Source organism: Hypanus sabinus, chromosome 8 (assembly GCF_030144855.1).
Source record: "Hypanus sabinus isolate sHypSab1 chromosome 8, sHypSab1.hap1, whole genome shotgun sequence".
NCBI classification, from domain to species: Eukaryota; Metazoa; Chordata; class Chondrichthyes; order Myliobatiformes; family Dasyatidae; genus Hypanus; species Hypanus sabinus.
This window is the reverse complement of record NC_082713.1, coordinates 153,099,562-153,109,779: the sequence shown is the minus strand read 5'-3', so window position 1 is coordinate 153,109,779 and position 10,218 is coordinate 153,099,562. Positions and strand designations below refer to the sequence as shown.

The 10,218-nt window shown below is 39.2% G+C and overlaps 1 protein-coding gene across 1 annotated transcript in view; it reads right to left on the bottom strand.

The window, feature by feature from the left end:
• foxp2 (forkhead box P2) overlaps positions 1-10,218 on the bottom strand; it is a 550,159-nt gene that overhangs the window by 7,740 nt on the left and 532,201 nt on the right. The window lies entirely within an intron of this gene.

Sequence of the window (10,218 nt, the reverse complement as noted above, 5' to 3'; positions counted from 1 at the left end):
AACTGACACCTTATAGTCATCCCAACAAGGCAGAAAATGCTTATAATCTAGGTTTCATTGTTCTAAAGCATAATGGTGTCATTAGGGAGAGAGATTAGCTCTATTTGTCACAGGCATGGTATATCCACACATACGATAAAATGTACCATTTGTGTCATATCGAATCAGTGAGGGTTGTGCTGGTCAGTGCCTGCAAGTGTCACAATGCTTCTGGCGCTAACATAGAAAGCCCACAACTGACTAACACTCACCATATGTCTTTGGAATGTGGGAGGAAACCAGAGCACCTGGAGGAAAATGTCCAAACTCCTTACAGACAGTGGGAATTGAACCCTTCTCAGTGATTACCAGTGTTGTAAAGCGATTGTGCTAACCGCTATGCTACATGCTGCCCCGTAACTATCCCCAAAAATATCATTAGAAGTTTATTATAAGATTGCACTTCTTTCTAGTTTTTTTCATGACTTGTAGTTCAAGCCAAAATTTCTACTTTTCCAGGAGTAAAGCTCAGAGTGAAACACAGACACCTACTTCTTCATCTGCTGGAACACTTGCAGTCAAATTTGACAGGGGCCTAGATCTAATGGGCAGCTTTACACCACTAATAGGCGCAGAAATGGGCATCTGCCTGAGGGTACACTCTTAAACCACCTTAACACAATTCATTATATTCTCTATATTGCTCATTTAGTATTTCTTTTTGATAATAGAGTGAAATAAGTTATTTAAAGTGCAGATTACTTTTAGTTTTAAAATGATTTAGAAATATCTTAATTGCTTCTGATAGAAAGAATAAAATTTGCAATTGTGCCAACTAAAAGACTGAATTGTCATTATGATCCATTCCTTTTAATTACCTTTAATGATTCAAACTTATTACTAACATAGGTGTTGTAATCTTCAGAGCATGTGGAAAAATTGCCAATATCTAATTTTTGATATTGGAATATGCTTAATAACTGATAATAACTCTCGCTTTCCTACTCAGCTTACTGCTCGGTTTATTAGATAACACTTCCAAGGTCTTGCTTAAAAAATGTAGACTGCTACAAAAAATATTTTTTTGTCATTATATATGTTCTTCTCCATGTTCACAACATATTCAGACTTTTTCTGGCACAACAAATGGAACAAGCGTATGACTGTGGGTTCAAATTTGAATACGTGTAAAGAACATTGATAGAATTTTGCTTTGAGAATATGCCGAATTGCTGGGAGGTCATTCTCCTGTTTAGATGAAGTATCTCATAATACCTTGGCCCTTTCAACACCAGTTGGCAATACAAAAAGCTAACTATTTGAGATACTTTGCTGTGAATATGATTCACTGAGTATGAGGCATTTTAAAACTTCAGTAGTGCTTCATGACATGCATTAGTTTTCTTTTCTCTCTTGCAGTTTGTCCCCAGCATCTACTGCCTGAAATGATCCAAATAAATACCTTATTCAGCTTTAGTATTTTCCCTTGGGTAAAATGGTCCAGACTGTATAAAACACATAAAACATGGTGCTGGCTAGTCATTGATATGTTCTTGTCCATTTACTTTCCATGAGTGTTTGGCTTCTAAATTGCTATGAGTGAGAGATCAGAATGGCCTGATACTTCCACTAGCACCACCTGACTCTGCCAATAGAATGAGAGCCAATGTACTATATCAACCAATCAGATCAACTGGCTTAGAGTCTGAACCAAGAGCAGACACCCAAATGAATTTGATGTCAGAGTTTAGAGGAGTCAGAGGGTGGTAGTGGAGGGTTGTTAATCAGATTGGAGGTACATAACCAGAGGCATGCTACAGGGGTAGATTCTGGCTTTCCTGTTGATTGTCAAAGAGCATAGAACACTTCAGCACAGTACAGGACCTTCAGCCCACAATGTTGTGCTGTCCTTATAACTTACTAAGGATCAAACTAACTCTTCCCTCCTACATAGCCCTCTCTGTTTTTCTATTATCCATGCATCTGCCTAATCAATTATATTAATGATTTGGATAAGCATATTGTTGGTTTGGTTAGAAATATTGTGGAGGTATATCACAAAACTGGAAGCATATTGGGAGTTTTAAAAAAAAAAGTTATCTGAGATTACACCAGGATCTAGATCAAAAGATGCCGGTGAGGTAGTAATGGGGGACAAATAAACAGCAGATGAACTTAATAGGTACTTTGCATGTGGAAAACACTAGCAGTGTGCCAGAGGTCTGCGAGTGTCAGGGAGTAGGAGTGAGTGTCATTGCTATTACAAAGGAAATAGTGCCAGGCAAACTGAAAGGTCTTAAGGTGGATAAGTCATCTAGACCAGATGGACAACATCCCAGAGTCCTGAGGGAGGTTGCTGAAGAGATAATTGCTGCATTGGTTGTGATCTTTCAAGAATTACTTGATCCTGATATAGTCTCAGAGGACTGCAAGATTGCAATTGTCATTCTACTCGTTAAGAAGGGAGGAAGGCAAAAGAAAGGAATTATAGGCCAGTTAGCTTAACCTCAGTGGTTGGGAAAGTGTTGGGAGTCTATTAATAAGGAAGAAGTTTTAGGGCACTTGGAGACTAACATCAGCATGGTTTCTGTAAAGGGAAATCTTGCTTGACAAATCTGTTAGAGTTCTTTGAGGAAGTGACAAGCAGGGTGGACAATGGAGAGGCATCTACTTGGATTTTCAGAAGGCGTTTGATAAGGTGCCAGAAAATGATGCAGCTTAATAAGATAAAATCCTATGTTTTTACAGGAAAGACTCAGGCAGGGATAGTAGAACAGCTGACAGGCAGGAGGAATGAGTGGGAATAAAAGGGGCCTTTTTCTGGTTGGCTGCCGGTGACTAGTGGTGTTCCTCAGGGGTCAGAATTGGAAATGCTACTTTTCACATTATTTGTCAGTGATTTAGATAATGAAATTGATGGCTTTGTGGCAAGGTTTGCAGATGGTGGAGGGGTAGGTAGTGCTAAGGAGGCAAAGCAATTGCAGCAGGATCTAGACAAATTGGAAGAAAGGGCAAAAAATTGGCATCTGGAATACAATGTTGGGAAATGTATGATAACGCATTTTGGTAAAAAGGAACAATGGTGCAGTCTATTATCTAAATGCGGAAAAGGTTCAAACATCAGAGGCGCAGAGCGACTTAGGTGTCCTCATGCAAGTCTCCCAGAAGGTTAATTTACAGGTTGAGTCTGTGGTAAAAAAGGCAAATGTAATGTTGGCATTTATTTCAAGGTGAATAGAATAGAAAAACAAGGAGGTAAGGATGAGCCTTTATTAGACTTTAGTCTAATAAAGTCTGATGCACTTGGAGTATCATCAACAGCTTTGGACCCCGTATCTCTGAAAGAATGTGTTGCCATTGGAGAGAGTCCGGAGGCGGTTCACAAGAATGATTCCAGGAATAAAGGGGTTAACATACGAGGAGTGTTTGGCAGCTTTGGGCCTGTGCTCACTGAAATTTAGTAGAATGCACGGGGATCTCATTGAAGCCTACCGATTATTGAAAGGACTAGATGGGGTGGACTTGGAGAGTTTGTTTCCTGTGGTGGGGGTATCTAAAACCAGAGGGCACAGCCTCAAAACTGAGGGGCAACATTTTAGAACAGAGGTAAAAATGATTTTTTTTTTTGGCCGGAGAGCAGTGAATGCTCTGCCACAGACTGCAGTGGAGGCCAAGTCCATGGGTGTTATTTAAGGTAGAAGTTGATAGCTTCCTGATTAGTCAGGGAATCAAAGGAGACAGGAGTATGGGTTTGAGTGGGATCTGGGATCAGCCATGATGAAATGGTGGAGCAGACTTAATGGGAGGAATGGCCTAATTCTGCTCTTATGTCTTACGGTCTAAATGGGAAAGTGGGCCAATAAATATTAGATGGAATTTAATTGGGATAAGTGTTGTATTTTGGGAAGCTAAACCAAAGGAGTAAATAGCAGGGTTCTGAGGAGTGCCAGAGAACAGAAATATCTGAGAATTTAGTTCATCTTGCTATATAAATGATGTCATTGAGCTGAAAAGGATGTGCAAAAACATTCACAATGGCGTTACTGGAACTCTTCCCCTAGAGCTCAGGAGGTGGCAGGGTGACCTTTAGAGGTAAATAAAATCATGAGAGTCAAAGATAAGGTAAACAGTTAAAGACTATTTCCGAGGACAGAGGAGTTTAAAAATAGGGGCATGGTTTTCAGGGAGGGAAAAGATTTGAGAGGGAGGTTTATTTCTTTTATGCAAAGGGAACAAGTAATTGGATAAGGTGGCAAAAGAAATGGAATGGGTATGCACAATTAAACATTTAAAAGATACTAGACAAGTTCATAGATAGGGAAAGTTTAGAGTGGCCAAACACAAACATCTGACACCAGTTCAGGCAACTTGGAACACATGGACAGGCTGGGCAACGACGATTGATTCCATGCTGTACAACTTTATGATGTTATTCAAGGGGAAGAAACATTGCATTGAGTATTATAACAGAGAAATACCAGAAAAAAATCCATAACAATTAAGAAGTGAAGGTATTAAACTGCTTACTTCTCAAAGTTGTTTCTAGTAGTAGAAATGTTGCTTAACAGTAATTCGGATTTGCCATGCTGCTTAAAAGCTTAGATCAATTGAAAGAAACAAGCTCTAATATTCCATGGTGATTTTATTTTGTGCAGGTGCAGGATTCAATGCCTTCCAATTCATTCACATAATGAGTAAGGCAATGGCATTCAACTTTAAGGAAGATAGATTATTTTGGACAGCAATGAGCACTGCCTACAAGTACAATTATGTTGTGCCTCTGTGTTGATAAGTTTGTTTTTCGTCACTACTTTTAACAGTAAATTTTGATCAAAAGAGGCATTGATACTATATATAATGATACTATATCTTGTTTCCAGGGTTCAATTGTCAAGCAATAGAGAGCTTATGATTAGGGTGAGAAAGAGAAACTTTAAAGGACATTTACAAGACAGGTTTTTACAGAGAGTAGCCAGTACCTGGAACACACTGCCATTGGAGCTGGTGGAAGCAGATAGAATAGCAACATTTAGAAGGCATTTAGACAGGCACGTGAACAGACAGGGGAGAGAGGGGTATGGACTATGTGCAGGCAGAGGGTTTTAGTTTTAAATGGTATCATAGATGGCAGAGACATCATGGGCAAAAGTCCTGGTCCTGTGCTGAGAAGTATTCACTTTTGTTCCATAATCTTTGCCTCAATTAATAGTCCACAATATCTGAGTACAATATTTGGTACAGATCTGAATACATAAATAAAGCAAACAGTACTGAGAAAATACTGCATTGCTAGTTGTATCACTATTAAAGAATGGAGGAGCAGCATCTTATTTTCTGTCTAGGCAACCTCCAAGCTAATGGCATGAACATAAATTTCTCCAACTTCTTGTAATTTTTCCCACTTCCCTTTCCCTCTTCTTCAATTCCTCAATCTGGTCTCCTATCTCTTCTCCTCACTTGCCTATCACATCCCCCGGTGCCCCTCATCCTTCCCTCTCTCCCATGGTCCAGTCTCCTCTCCTATCCTTCTTCTCCAGCCCTTTACCTTTTCCACCTACAGTATCTCCTGCCAGCTTCAACCCCTCCCCCACCCACTGAACTTCACCTGTTACCTTGTATTCCTCTCTTCCACCCAGCTTTTTATTCTGGATCTTTCTCCCTTCCTTTCCAGCCCTGATGCAGGGTCTTGTCCCAAAATGTCAACTATTTTTTTCATTTCCATAGTTGCTGCCTGACTTGCTGAGTTTCTCCAGCATTTTGTAAGTTCTGCTAATGGTTAAGTTACTGGATTGATATCTTAAAACCCAAATATCATCATGCAGATTATGGAATTTAAATTTATAATAGATTGTTATAAATGCCCATCTGTTTCACTGCTGTCCTATTGAAAAGAAATCTGTTATCCTTGCTCTTCTGGACTTATGATCCACTACTCCCTCAGACAGACTAGACAGTCATCTACATCAAGAAGGAAATAGGCTGCAATAAAAATTGACTTGAAAGTAGATTCCAATCATCAGTAATTTTTTAAAAATTGAAACTTTACCTGCCTGCTGTGTGGGCATAAAAAATCCCAATGAAACATCAACTATCCTCTGGCAGGATTCATTTTGGCCCGAAACATCAACTGTATTATTTTCGGTCGAAGGTACCTGGCCTGCTGAGTTTCTCCAGTATTTTGTTTGTGTTGCTCGGGTTTCCAGCATTTGCAGATTTTCTCTTGTTTGTGATTTGATTAACTATCCTCATCTCCTTTCAGGCAATATCACCAAAGACCAGCTTAATTTATCATTTGCAACACACATAAAATGCAGATCAGGCAGCATCTATGGAAATGAATAAACAGTCGATGTTTCGGGCTGAGACCCTTCTACATTTGCTGCTTTTGTGTGCTAATAGGTTGATGCATTTTCCAAGATACCTCTAACTCAAAAGAAATCTATTGGAAGAAATGCAATACACAGGGATTTAATATTCTCTTCCTCATCACTCCCAACTGAGATATGTCACTAGGGATTTTCCAACACTGAAACTACACCTCAAATTTTATGGATTGTTCTAGCATAATTATGATAAAACAGCAACTGCTAAAGGAAATAATTAGTATCACTCCTCTTTAAGGAATATTCTTATTTCTGTTCATTTTTGGAACTCAGAGTTATTAATTGATTGATCCAATAATGATTAGCCATTGAAACATTGAAGCCAATTAGTTTTATTTCATCAGCACTTGGCATGCATTTGAAATTTAAAAGCAACTTTTAAGCAACTACAGGAAGCTATGAATTAAGTTTAGGTCTGCCCACAGGTTTTCAAATCATATTCCATACTCAGATGTAGTAGGTTTGTTGGATGCAGGGGATAATTGGGTCAGAATTTACAAACATAATCTAATTCCAATTTAATTTCAACTTTATTTTTAATATTTCCATTTTAAACTCCCTTGCCCATATTTATATTGGAAATGGCCAATGTAAACCTGTCATTTTGTAATTACATATACCCTCCAGTGGACATAGGAATTTATAATAGAAAACTTGACAGGAATTCTGTGCAAATACAAGATTTTTATTGCATAGTATAGGAAAATAACCAATGGTTAGGTGAATCAACTACAGGGAATATGAACAAGCCTGCGGCTTGTTTTGAATATACAAAGACACCCAGGAGACACTGATGAAATAGACACTGGATGAGCTTTGTGTGCCCACGAAAGGGTGGGTTTTGCTCGCAATGTGGAAACGGGGTGACCGGTGGGTAGCTATCAGTGTGTTTAACCCTTACCTGGGTTGATAGCTTCACCACGTGAAAACAGTCCCTTTCGTGGGGTCACAGTCAGTGACTTCAACAGGACTTTGGAGGATGACGTGGAGGAATCGACGGCATCGGCTTACTTGGGAAACAAATCACCTCTCTCTCTCTTTCTCTCTCTCCTCAATCTACTCAACTCAATATCATGAACTGAACTGATTTCATTCCCATATCATCATAAGACTGTATCATTTACCACCTGAGCTTGAAGAAGTTTGGGGTTTTATATTTATACACTTATATATGCATAACTCTGCTAACCTGTTTGCCTTATCTTGTTTTATATTACTTTATCACGTAGTTACTAATAAAATATTGTTTGTTAACAGAAGACTCAGAGTCCAGGTGTGTTCCATTTCCGCTGGTCCTTTTAACCCGTTATGGCGTACGTAACAAAATTGGGTGCACAAAACTCATCCAGTATCTATTTTGTCAGTGTCTCCTGTGTGTCTGTCTGGAAAGTCAGTTGACCTTGTATATATTCCAAACGTGCTGAATATGCACATATTTCCACAAAACCATGTCAGTGTAGTCAGGTCAACTAACATAACTTGAAGTATTATTCCATGTTAGCTTTGTTAGATGTTGAATTTCATTCAATATATTACCTTGGGTTGTTTCAATCATGGCACTTAGCTGAAATTAGATCCTGCTAACCACTTAATTACTAAAAATATTACATTCAAGATCCCAAAATATTTTCTTTTTCTTATTATCTAAATGTTAGATTAAGGAATGTTGCATTAGGAGAAATGTTAAAAATTAGAACTTGGGAAGTTTAAGCAGTTGCCTTTGAATCTTGCTGTAGCTACATTGCTTTTTAGGGTTGATTGTAAGGGTACAAAAAATCAATTAGCGTGATAAAAGTGTTACTATGAACTCTTCCATGTGTGCTCAGCTTAAACAATAAAACACAGATGAACTAGAAATTTTAAGAGTTCATATTGAACATCATAACAATTAAGTCAGTAAAAGCACTAGAAGGGAGATGCCACCAAAAAACAGAATGTTTTGTTGCGATGCCTTTAGTATTTAATGTCATCACAGAAGCATGCTACTATATTTGTCTTAAATTCTTTGGCTGGATATTTTAATTTTGCGATTAATAGTCTTTAAAGGGCTATTCATTCCCATAAAAAGGGGCGTGGTTTGTGTCAGACATGCACAACACAATCATCCTATCAGGGGTGTCTGTTCCAATGTCCATATTTGCTTAATTTGAAAGAAAGTGGCGATCTGTTAGCACTACAGTAGTATCCCGATGCACCTTATTAGTTCACTCTTATCAACTTCAAACTGGCTCTACATCAGGGCAGCACCTATTTAGTTCTGGGTGTGAAGGGAAAGCCAGGAACACATTATACTTAGAGAGACATGGTAGGGAAAGAAAGCATGAGCAAAGACAAGCGAGGCCAAGAGTACGCCTGTAATTCTGAATTCAATATTTCTTTAAAATAAAGTACTTGACTGCTTTTTGAGCAGTCTTCAGTTGTTCTTTCAGGATTGCTAATTAGGTTGCGCTACATATATAGCACACACAAGCATCAATCAGAATTTTGCCATGGAGTTGAGTAACAGGTACAGAGCTTTAAAAACAATCTTACATCTGTTTCAACTAGATGGATCACTCAGTTTAGTTAAAAATAAAAGCTGCCATGCAGACTCCCATTTTCTGGCTGCTCCCTTTTCTCAGGAGTAACTCAAGTGCCTTCAGTAAAATTTCCCAAGGGAAGATTAAGTGCTGTCAACTCCATTCAAAAACAGTATATTCAGAAATATACTGTTTTTGCAAATTATCAAGCAGATATTTTCAGAATAACTTTTTTCATCATAATAACATTTCTGTCACAAACTTTATTTTAAGAAATGAAATGAAAACACCAGGCAGGAAAGTCTGGATCTATACTTATCTTCAAGATAGAGTGGATTTTATTTAATTTGAGCTGATTTAAGTTTTGCCAGAAACTGAAGTGCCATTAGGACACAGCAATGCTTGGTGTCTGAGTACAGCTGCATAATGATTCACAACTCTGGGCATATTCTCTACTGGGATTAAAGATATAACTGCTAGTAGGTAATGGGAATTAAATGCAAATCACATTTAAAAAGAGTGGACGTAATTAAACAAAATGTCACAAGAAAGAGTCAAAATTTAGAAAGATCCTCTAGAGAGCTACAATGGTGACTCAGACCATTAAGAAATTACAAGGGGCATGGGCATAGATGGCTCAGTCATCTATGTATTTGGCCAGCATATTAAAAAGGCCAATTAGATATAGCCAAAATCCTCAAACATGATCCGGCTTAACACTGTGTCTGTGTCACCTGATACCTGTCAAAAATAGAATGGTATCAAGTGTCCAGACTATCTGGCAGAATGCCTCATTTCCAGGCTTCACCAACAAGCACCAAGACCTTGTCTGTCTGGCAGTGAGATGGGCCCTTCCAGTCAGGTGCTTCCTGCATGCACAGAGCATCACTCCCACAGCCCGCAGGATGACTGTAATGGGGGAAAAGACAGCAGTTCATCTCTTTGAAGACTGCGGGTCTGCAAAGCGGTTGTGGAGAAAGGTGGAAGGGCCTGTGTTGTGGTTCATCCCGAGCAGCTGCATGACAGAGGACTCTCTGATCTACGGGCTGTTCCCGGGGACACACATGGAGGCAAACACCAAGTGCTGTTGGCAGATCAGGAACTCAGCGAGAGACGCTCAAAATCTGTTGGTCTGCCAACACCCCGAGATGTCCGTGGAGGAATGCTACCAAATGGCACAGTCCAGCCTTCAGGAGTATGTGCTGAAGGGTACATTGAAGCTTGTGGCAGCCACCACAAGGGATCGGTGGGGAAGAATCACAGGTAAGGTTCTTCTCCTACTGGACAGGGAGGGGCCAGGTTGGAGGAGGAAATCCCTTAGTTATTATTGTAGCAGT